At 42.9% G+C, this 11,073-nt stretch overlaps 3 pseudogenes; 1 reads left to right on the top strand and 2 right to left on the bottom strand.

The window, feature by feature from the left end:
* Positions 1 to 1,454: 1,454 nt before the first annotated feature.
* LOC144524269 (uncharacterized) lies at positions 1,455 to 4,489 on the bottom strand (annotated as a pseudogene).
* Positions 4,490 to 5,404: 915 nt separating this feature from the next.
* Positions 5,405 to 8,482, top strand: LOC144524268 (uncharacterized; annotated as a pseudogene).
* An 871-nt stretch (positions 8,483 to 9,353) lies between these two features.
* Positions 9,354 to 10,211, bottom strand: LOC144524267 (uncharacterized; annotated as a pseudogene).
* Positions 10,212 to 11,073: the final 862 nt, after the last annotated feature.

Raw genomic sequence — 11,073 nt, 5'->3', positions numbered from 1 at the left:
ATCCCACCTCCTGGTCATCTCAGCTGCCATGGGTCGAGTATGCCCATAACACACTTCCAACATCCGCCACTGGGATGTCCCCCTTTCAGTGTCTGTACGGTTACCAGCCGCCTCTGTTCCCATCCCAGGAAAAGGACCTTTCAGTTCCCTCCGTCCAAGTGCACATTCGTCGTTGCCACCGGAACTGGCATCGTGCCAGGGAAGCCCTTCTGAGAGTTTCTGACTGGTATCAGCTCCAAGCCAACCATCGCTGTATTCCGGCGCCCACTTATGCTGTTGGGGATAAGGTCTGGTTGGCAACCCGAGACCTTCCTTTACAGACGGAGTCAAAAAAACTGTCTCCCAAATTCATTGGCCCCTTCGTGGTGGATAAAATCATCAATTCTGCTGTGGTCCGCCTAAAGCTTCCTAAAACTCTCAAGGTCCATCCTGCTTTCCATGTCTCCTGCATTAAACCTGTTCTCCTCAGTCCCTTGTTACCTCCTCCTCCTCGTCCTCCTCCTCCTCGGATGATTGGAGGTGGCCCCATGTACATTGCATTATGGACTTCAGAAGGCGTGGTCGGGGATTCCAGTACCTGGTGGATTGGGAGGGCTATGGTCCTGAGGAGAGATGCTGGATTCCTCGGCGTCAGATTCTTGACGAGGACCTGCTCCATGACTTTTACCGCCTCCATCCTGGTGCTCCGGGTTGTCCGCCCGGTGGTGTCCGTCGGAGGGGGAGTACTGTCAGGAATCCTGCTTCCTAGGTTCACTTTCTGCCTCAGTTTCTGTTTTCACCTGTGAGTCTGTGTTTTTCTGAGTTCCTGAACGCATCCTGTCTAGTTGCCTGGCGACGAAGCAAGGCGGGAGAATCTGCAATCACACTCACCTGTATCTCATCTGCAATCTGCACACCTGGTCCTGATCATCACCTCTCCACCATTTAAGCCATGAACTGACATCCATTCCCTGCCGGATCGTTATCCTCACCAGTATGTTTGCTAGAGTGCCAGTTAGTAAGTTTGAGAAGTTGTTCTGCTCTTTTGTGACGTTTTACCGTTGCTAATCTGCCTGTTCCTCTGTCTTCAGTTTTGGGACCTGGAAGATTCTCTCCATCACCGTCTGGTCGTCTGCATCACCTTTATTACTGAGTTTGCACTAATCCGTCAGCCGACTCAATTCCACCCACTGCCTCACCAGCTGGATTCCCCTGCTTCCACGTACCACTCTACTTACCTTGTCCTTGTCTGCTTTTGGGTTCCTGTCCTAGTGAAGTGTGACACTCTGCCCTCATGTGCCCGTTGGATCAGAGAAGTAATAGCACATTTAAAAGTAGAGGAGTTAAGGGCGCCTGGATAGCTCAGTTGGTAGCGCGGGCGACCACATATAGAGGGTTTACTCCTCGACGCAGCGGGCCCGGGTTCGACTCTGACCTGCGGCCCTTTGCTGCATGTCTTTCCCCCATTCATTTCTTCAGCTGTCCTGTCAATAAAGGCCAAACACTTAAAAGTTAAGATATCATAGTCAATTCAATTTTATTTATAGTATTAAATCATAACAAGAGTTATCTCAAGACACTTTACAGATAGAGTTGGTCTAGACCACACTCTATAATTTATAAAGTCCCAACAATTCTAGTAATTCCAGTAATTCCCCCAAGAGCAAGCATAGTGCGACAGTGGCGAGGAAAAACTCCCTTTTAGGAAGAAACCTCGGCAGACCCAGGCTCTTAATAGGCGGTGTCTGACGGTGCACAGTCACAGTGGCAATAATAGTCACAATAAAGATAATGTAACAGTGACTAAAAATGGTAGTCGTAGCAGTTTGTCTTAGCAGGGCACTGCACGGTGTTACAGTATGTAGCGTGGCACAGCAGAGCATAGCTGGACGTAGCAGGACGCAGCAGGGTTCAGCAGGACGCAGCAGGGCACCGCAGAGTGTAGCAGGGTGTAGTGAAGCAGGACCACAGCGACAGCTGCAACCAAGATCTTGGTGCCATCCTAATCCAAGGAAATATGAGAAAAAACATAAGGACTCCGGGGAGTAAACTCCCCAGAGCTAGGTTAGTAACAAGCATTTCTGTGGTGACAATGTCTGCCCCCCGAACCCAGACTGGGAGCTGGTTCCACAGGAGAGGAGCCTGGTAGCTGAAGGCTCTGGCTCCCATCCTACTTTTAGAGACTCTAGGAACCACAAGTAGCTCTGAATTCTGGGAGCGTAGTGCTCTAGTGGGACAGTAAGGTACTAAGAGCTCTTCTAGATATGATGGTGCTAGACCATTTAGAGCTTTGTAGGTCAGGAGAAGGATTTTAAATTCAATCCTGGATTTTACAGGAAGCCAATGCAGAGAAGCAGGATAATACAGGAGAAATATGATCTTTTTTCTTAGTTCTTGTCAGAACACGTGCTGCAGCATTCTGGATCAGCTGGAGAGTCTTAAGGGACTTATTTGAGCAACCTGATAGTAAGGAATTACAGTAGTCCAGCCTGGAAGTAACGAATTCATGGACTAGTTTTTCTGCATTGTTTTGAGACAGGATGTTCCTAATTTTGGCAATGTTACGAAGATGAAAAAAAGCTGTTCTTGAGGTTTGTTTTAGATGGGCGTTTAAGGATATATCCTGATCAAAAATAACTCCTACATTTCTGACAGTAGTGCTGGAGGACAGGGCAATACCATCCAGGGTAGCTATATCTTTAGATCATGGGGTTCGGAGGTGTTTGGGGCCCAGCACAATAACTTCAGTTTTGTTTGAGTTTAACATCAGAAAATTGTAGGTCATCCAGGATTTTATATCTTTAATGCATGCTTGAAGTTTAGTTAACTGACTGGTTTCGTCTGGCTTGATTGACAAGTATAACTGGGTGTCATCCGCATAACAGTGAAAGTTAATTGAGTGTTTCCTAATAATATTGCCTAAAGGAAGCATTGTGGAACGCCATGGCTAACTTTAGCGTACTTGGAGGATTTATCGTTAACATTAACAAATTGAGATTGATCAGAGAAAAAGGACTTAAACCAGTTTAGTGCGATTCCTTTAATGCCAACTAAATGTTCCAATCTCTGTAACAGGATTGTATGGTCAACAGTATCGAATGCAGCACTAAGATCTAATAAGACAAGTATGGAGACAAGTCCTTTGTCTGAAAATCACATAACTGATTAGCGACTACCTTCTCAAGGATCTTGGAGAGAAAGGGAAGGTTAGATATAGGTCTATACCTGGCAAAGAGGGTGGATCAAGGGTGGGTTTTTTCAGAAGAGGTTTTATCACAGCTACTTTAAATGACTGCAGTACATAACCTGTTAATAAGGACATATTGATCATATCTAGTAATGAAGTGTTAACCACAGGTAACGCTTCTTTAAGTTGCCTCGTTGGGATGAGGTCTAAGAGACAGGTAGATGGCAAGTATATGTCAGGTCTTGTCGTTCTTTCTAGTAGTCCTGTGTTTAAAGGTGAACTGTTAGAAGTTGAGTGCAACACAAAGGTCGTCGTTATATTAAGGCATGACATTGAGTTAAATGCTGTTGGAATATCTTCCTTAAATTTAGCTATAACACTGTCAGATAGGCATCTAGTGTAGAAGCTTTTATCTAATTTCGTATAGTCGGGTAGTAAGAATTCGAAAGTTATTAAGAAATGGTCTGATAATACAGGATTCTGCAGAAATAATTTATTATTAAATCCTCAATATCAATGCCATATGCCAGCACAAGATCGAGGGTGTGGTTAAAACAGTGCGTGGCCTTATGCACACTCTGACTGAAACCAACTGAATCTAATAATGAGTTGAAAGCAGTACTAAGGCTATTGCTGTCAATGTCCACATGGATATTAAAATCACCTACAATAAGTACTTTGTCTGATTTAAGGACTACACATGATAACAATTCTGAGAATTCAGATAAAAATTCAGAATACGGACCTGGAGCTTGGTTAATAACAATAAATATAATTGTCTGTAATGTTTTCTGTGTTGGATGTTGAAGATTAAGAACAAGGCTTTCAAACGAGTTATAATTTAGTTGAGTATTATTATGACTGGGAGGGGTGGCTTCATTTAGACTAACATATTCTTCATGACCCAGCTAGGTTTCGGTAAGACAGAATATATCAATTTGATTATCTGATATCAAATCGTTTACCAATACTGCTTTAGAAGAAAGAGATCTATTATATAATAGTCCACATCAAATTTTCTTATTCTGTTCTATCGTTGCAGTGGTTTGTTTTAACATCTCTTCATTCTGGACACTGACGTACTGATGTTTATGGTAAGCGTATTGTCTCACTTCCGGTGTTCCAGTGTTATGACGCTAGTTTGCTGCTCCAGCAAAAAACTTACTCAACTCTGCTTCATTGTGTAATTTAGCGGCTATTTGCCTGGATTACATTTGAACTACACCAGTCATACTTAAGCACTTATAGCTATCTTCTCTTACAGCGACTGCCTCGCTGATCTCACAAGTGTTAAAACGCTATTAGCTACTTTATCTTAGCCATTTAGAAATGGCTAATTCCTCTCCCTCTCCTGCTCTCTCTTGCTCTGTGTGTCAAATGTTTAGCTATTCCTCTGCCTCCTTTAATGATAATAATACATGTAATAAATGTAGTGTATTCGCTGCTCTGGAGGCGAGGCTTAGTGAGTTTGAGGCATGGCTCCGCACCATGGAATCAAAATCATATGCTTCTGTAGCTAGCTAGCTTAGCGTAGCTGGTGCGGGCCAACATACTGTAGCTCCTGTTAGCAGTCCCCCGGCAGACCCCGAGCAGCCGGGTGAGTGGGTGACTATATGAAAGACCGGGGAGTACATATGACGGTGGTCGCTCTAAACCAGAGCATATTCGCCTTTCTAACAGTTTCTCCTTACTCAGTGATACACCCGCTAAGAAGCCAACTCTGGTTATTGGGAGCACTATACTACGAAACGTGAAGTTGGTGGCTCCAGCGGCTGTGGTCGTGTGCGTCCCTGGGGCCAGAGTGGGCGATACAGAATCCTATCTAAAGCTGCTGGCTAAAAATTACCGTAAATACAGTAAGATCATACTTCACGTAGGTGGTAATGATACCCGATTATGTAAATCGGAAATCACTAAAATTAATGTTAAGTCACTTTGTGCAAATATGCAAAGACAATGTCGAACTCAGTAGTTTTCTCTGGACCCTTGCCAAACCTGATCAGCGATGACATGTAAAGCCGCATGTCATCCTTCCACCGCTGGTTGTCGGGGTGGTGCCCATCGAATGATGTGGGCTACGTAAATAACTGCAGGGCGTTCTGGGGAAAGCCTGGTCTGATTAGGAGAGACGGCATTCATCCCACTTTGGACGGAGCTGCTCTCATATAAAAAAAGTCTATTATCGGTCATAAACCATGACAACCCAAGTTTGATATTAGAAATCAGAAGTGCAGTGCAATGCGCTCCTCTGTGCTTCCGTTAGAGCAGTCGCCCACTCATAGTCTAATAACCACAGTGTCTGTCCCCCGACTCAGATTGGTTAAATCAAAGGTAAACAAAAGAAGGGCTATACTTAACAACCTAATTGGAATTAAAACAACTGCAATGATAGAACAGAATAGGAAAATTAGATGTGGACTATTAAATATTAGATATGTCTTCTAAAGCAGTATTGGTAAACGATATATCATATCGTGATATCAGATAATAAAATGTATCTATTCTGTCTTACTGAAACCTGGCTGGGCCATGAAGAATATGTTAGTCTAAATGAAGCCACTCCTCCCAGTCATAATAATACTCAAATCCTAGAGGCTCAGGCAGAGGAGGGGGAGTTGCAGCCATATTTGATTCAAGCCTGTTAATTAATCCTAAACCTAAACTTAATTATAATTCGTTTGATAGCCTTGTTCTTAATATTCAACATCCAACATGGAAATCATTACAGCCAATTATATTTGTTGTTGTTTACCGAGCTCCAGGTCCGTATTCAGAATTTTTATCTGAATTCTCAGAGTTTTTATCATGTGTAGTCCTTAAATCAGACAAAGTACTTATTGTAGGTGACTTTAATATTTATGTGGACGTTGACAGCAATAGCCTTAGTATTGCTTTCAACTCACTACTAGATTCAATTGGTTTTAGTCAGAGTGTGCATAAGGCCACTCACTGTAACCATACCCTCGACCTTGTGCTGGCAGATGGCATCAAAATTGAAGATTTAATAGTATTTCCGCAGAATTCTTTAGTATCAGACCATTTTTTAATAACTTTCGAATTCTCACTACCCGACTATACAAAATTAGATAACATCTTTTACACTAGATGCCTATCTGACAGTGCTATAGCAAAATTTAAGGAAGATATTCCAACAGCATTAAACTCAATGTTGTGCCTTAATATAACAGAGGCCCTTTATGTTAACTTTAGTCCCTCCCAAATTGATACATTTGTAGACGGTGCTACGGCCTCGCTATGGACAACTTTAGACTCTGTTGCTCCTCTCAAAAAGATGATGATGAAGCAAAGGAAACTAGCACCTTGGTATAACTCCCAAACTCGCAAATTAAAATAAATCTCGCGAAAACTTGAAAGTAAATGGTATTCCACCAAACTGGAAGAATCACGTTTAGATTGGCAAGACAGTTTAAAAACCTATAGGAAGGCCATCAGAAATGCCAGATCAGACTATTACTCATCATTAATATAAGAAAATAAGAACAACCCAAGGTTTCTTTTTCAGCACTGTAGCCAGGCTGACAGATAGTCACAGCTCTACTGAGCCATCTATTCCTATAGCTCTGAGCAGTAACGACTTCATGAGCTTCTTTAATGATAAAATTATAACAATTATTCATCACCTTTTGCCCTCAACTTCTAATGGTTCACCTTTAAACGCAGGACTGCTAGAAAGAACGACAACACCTGACATATACTTAGACTGCTTTTATCCTATAGACCTTCAACAATTAATGTTAAAGGTCTCTTCAGCGAAGCCAACTACCTGTCTCTTAGACCCCATCCCAACAAGGCTACTTAAAGAAGCGTTACTCGTGGTTAACACTTCACTACTAGATATGATCAATATATCTTTATTAACAGGTTATGTACCGCAGTCATTTAAAGTAGCTGTGATAAAACCTATTCTGAAAAAACCCACCCTCGATCCTGAGGTCTTAGCCAACTTAAGACCTATATCTAATCTCCCCTTCCTCTCCAAAATCCTTGAGAAGGTAGTTACCAATCAGCTATGTGATTTTCTACATAGCAATAGCTTATTTGCGGACTTTCAGTCAGGATTTAGAATGCATCATAGCACAGAGAAGGCACTGGTGAAAATTACTAACAACCTTCTAACTGCTTCAGACAAAGGACTTGTCTCCGTACTTGTCTTACTAGATCTTAGTGCTGCATTCAACACTATTGACCATACCATCCTGTTACAGAGACTGGAACACTTAGTTGGCATTAAAGGAATCACACTAAGTTGGCATTAAAGGAATCGTACTAAGCTGGTTTAAGTCCTATTTATCTGATCGATCGCAATTTGTTAATGTTAACGATAAATCGTCCAGGTAGGCTAAAGTTAACCATGGCGTTCCACAAGGCTCAGTGCTTGGACCAATTCTATTTACCTTGTATATGCTTCCCCTTGGCAATATTATTAGGAAACATTCAATTAACTTTCATTGTTATGCAGATGACACCCAATTATACCTATCAATTAAGCCAGACGAAACTAGTCAGTTAACTAAACTCCAAGCATGCATCAAAGATATAAAAGCATGGATGACGTACAATTTTCTGATGTTAAACTCAGACAAAACTGAAGTGATTGTGTTGGGCCCTAAACACCTCCGAACCTCATTATCCAAAGATATAGCTACTCTGGATGGTATTGCCCTGTCCTCCAGCACTACTGTCAGAAATCCAGGAGTTATTTTTGATCAGGATATATCCTTTAACGGCCACTTAAAACAAACCTCAAGAACAGCTTTTTTTCACCTTCGTAACATTGCCAAAATTAGGAACATCCTATCTCAAAATGATGCTGAAAAACTAGTCCATGCATTTGTTACTTCCAGGCTGGGCTATTGTAATTCCTTACTATTATGTTGCTCAAATAAAACCCTTAAGACTCTCCAGCTGATCCAGAATGCTGCAGCGCATGTTCTGACAAGAACTAAGAAAAGAGATCATATTTCTTCTGTATTAGCTTCTCTGCATTGGCTTCCTGTAAAATCCAGGATTGAATTTAAAATCCTTTTCCTGACCTAGAAAGCTCTAAATGGTCAAGCACCATCATATCTTGAAGAGCTCACAGTACCTTACTGCCCCACTAGAGCACTGCGCTCCCAGAATGCAGAGTTACTTGTGGTTCCTAGAGTCTCTAAAAGTAGAATGGGAGCCAGAGCCTTTAGCTATCAGGCTCCTCTCCTGTGGAACCAGCTCCCAGTCTGGGTCCGGGGGGCAGACACCGTCACCACATTTAAGAGTAAACTTAAAACTCTCCTCTTCGATAAAGCTTATAGTTAGGGAGTGAGGAGTTGCAGCGTTCGCCTAGCCTGGCGGGGGAGCGTGTATAGACATGACACCCCTTCTCTTCTCTGCTTCTCTTCATAGTCGTTAGATTCATCTACCATATAATCAATGAGATAATCAAAGTAGAGGGAGACAGGCCAGTACAGCCCGATCTGGTTGGGGGGAGTTCTAGCCCGACCAGGCTCTTCTCCTTAACCTGTCTCTAACCTTAATTATGCTGCTATAGTTTTAGACTGCCGGGGGACTTCCTTTGACACAATGAGCTTCTCTCTCCTCTCTCTTTCCATCTGTGTGCATCCATGTTCCAGAAATGCTTTTTACTAACCTAGCTCTGGGGAGCTTTTTCCCTGGAGTCCATAGGTTTTCTTTTCGCCCAGCATGTTTCCTTGGATTAGGGTGGCCCCTAAATCATGTTTGCAGCCATTCACCGTGGTCCTGCTGCGCGCCCTGCTATGCCCTGTTACACCTGCTACACTCTGCAGTGCCCTGCTACGTCCTGCTACACCCTGCTATGTCCTGTGACACCCTGCAGTGCCCTGCTATGCCATGAACTACTACAGCTACTATTTCTAGTCACTGATCCATTATCTTTATTGTGACTATTATTGCCACTGTTCATTACACCCCCAACCGCCATCGTCAGACACCTCCTACCAAGAGCCTGGGTCTGTCCCGAGGTTATATATATATAATTCCAATTAGGTTGTTAAGTATAGCCCCTCTTTTGTTTACCTTTGATTTAACCGATCTGAGTCAGGGGGACAAACACCGTGGTTATTAGACTATGAATGGGCGACTGCTCCAACGGAAGCCCAGAGGAGCGCATTGCACTGCACCTCTGATTACTAATATAAAACTTGAGTTGTCATGATTTATGACCGATAATAGACTCAGTCAGATTTTTTGATATGAGACCAGGCTTTCCCCAGAACTCCCTCCAGTTATTCACATAGCCCACATCATTAGCTGGGCACCATTCTGACAACCAGCGATTGAAAGATGACATGCGGCTGTACATTTCATTACTGATCAGGTTTGGCAGGGGTCCAGAGAAAACTACTGAGTCCGACATTGTCTTTGCATATGCACAAAGTGACTTAACATCAATTTTAGTGATCTCCGATTTACGTAATACGGTATCATTACCACCTACGTGAAGTATGATCTTACTGTATTTACGGTTATTTTTAGCCAGCAGCTTTAGATGGGATTCTACATTGCCCGCTCTGGCCCCTGGGACGCATATGACACTAGCCGCTGGAGCCGCTAACCTCACATATCGCAGTATAGAGCTCCCAATAACCAAAATTGGCTTCTCATCGGGTGTATCACTGAGTAAGGAGAACATGTTAGAAAGGCGAGGATGCTCCAGTTAAGAGCGACCGCAGCCATGTACACTCCCTGGTTTAGAACTACCGCTACGCTTCCCTCGGACAGTCACCCACTTGACAGGCTGCTCAGGGTCTGCCGGGGGACTGCTAACAGAAGCTACAACATGTTGGCCCGCCCCAGCTACGGGGCGCTGGCTAGCTGCAGAAGCATACGATTTTGATTCCATGGTGGAGAGTCGTGCCTCTAACTCACTAAACCTCGCCTCCAGAGCAGCGAATAAACTACATTTATTACATATATCTTTATCATTATCACTAAAGGAGGCAGAGGAATAGCTAAACATTTGACACACAGAGCAAGAGAGAGTAGGAGAGGTAGAGGAATGAGCCATTGCCAATGGCTAAGCTAAAGTAGCTAGCAGCGTTCCAACTATTGTGAAATCAGCGAGGCAGTCGCTGCAAGAGAAGATAGCTATAAGTGCTTGAGTAAACTGGTGTAGTTTAAATGCAATCCAGGCAAATAGCCGCTAAATTAAACAAATGCTATGCTTATGCCCCGTTGATGCGGGCTCTAAGCAAAGCAAGTGTAGGCCTAGTTTAAATGCTATCCAGGCAATTAGCCGCTAATTTTAAACAATAAAGCAGAGTTGAGTAATTTTCTTTGCTGAAGCAGCAAACTAGCGTCTGTACACGGAAACACCGGATGTGAGACAATACGCTTAGCATTGTAGGATATATTTTTGTGAGAATAAGGTGAGAGGCTTTAGAGTTCATGAGCTGACCTTGTCGTCTCTGCTTCTCTTGGTTATGAGAGGCCATCTGGTCTTTTTAAAGTGATAAGATATTAATAGGGGCTTTCCGACCGGAGGTTTTTTTGCAGTTCTTAGAACTAAACCTTCCTAGAACACTTTTTTTGTCGTGTTCCGACAGGAAAAATTTGGGGATTTTTAAGTTAGCGTACTGTTTTAGCTCCTACTTCAGAGCAGGGTCTTTTCCCTTTTCCTAGGTGTACTTGATTGGTCGAACTTATGAGTCACGCCCACTGCCAACTCGGAAACTTGCAGACAGAGCAACAACGGAACATTTTTAACAATTTTCACCATCTTATTCATCATTAAATTCACTTCTGACAATGTTTTAGGCGAGAAATTAACTGTTTAGATTTCGAATATAGGCAGTCTTGCGAAAATTTATGCCGAATTGACAATTTGCTTCAAAGTTTTCAGAGTTCAGAAGCTCCATCAAGTGAGGCGA

The sequence above is a fragment of the Sander vitreus genome, chromosome 10, assembly GCF_031162955.1.
Source record: "Sander vitreus isolate 19-12246 chromosome 10, sanVit1, whole genome shotgun sequence".
NCBI lineage: Eukaryota > Metazoa > Chordata > Actinopteri > Perciformes > Percidae > Sander > Sander vitreus.
Note: the sequence above shows the minus strand (reverse complement) of the source record. Positions and strands in the feature narration are given on the sequence as shown.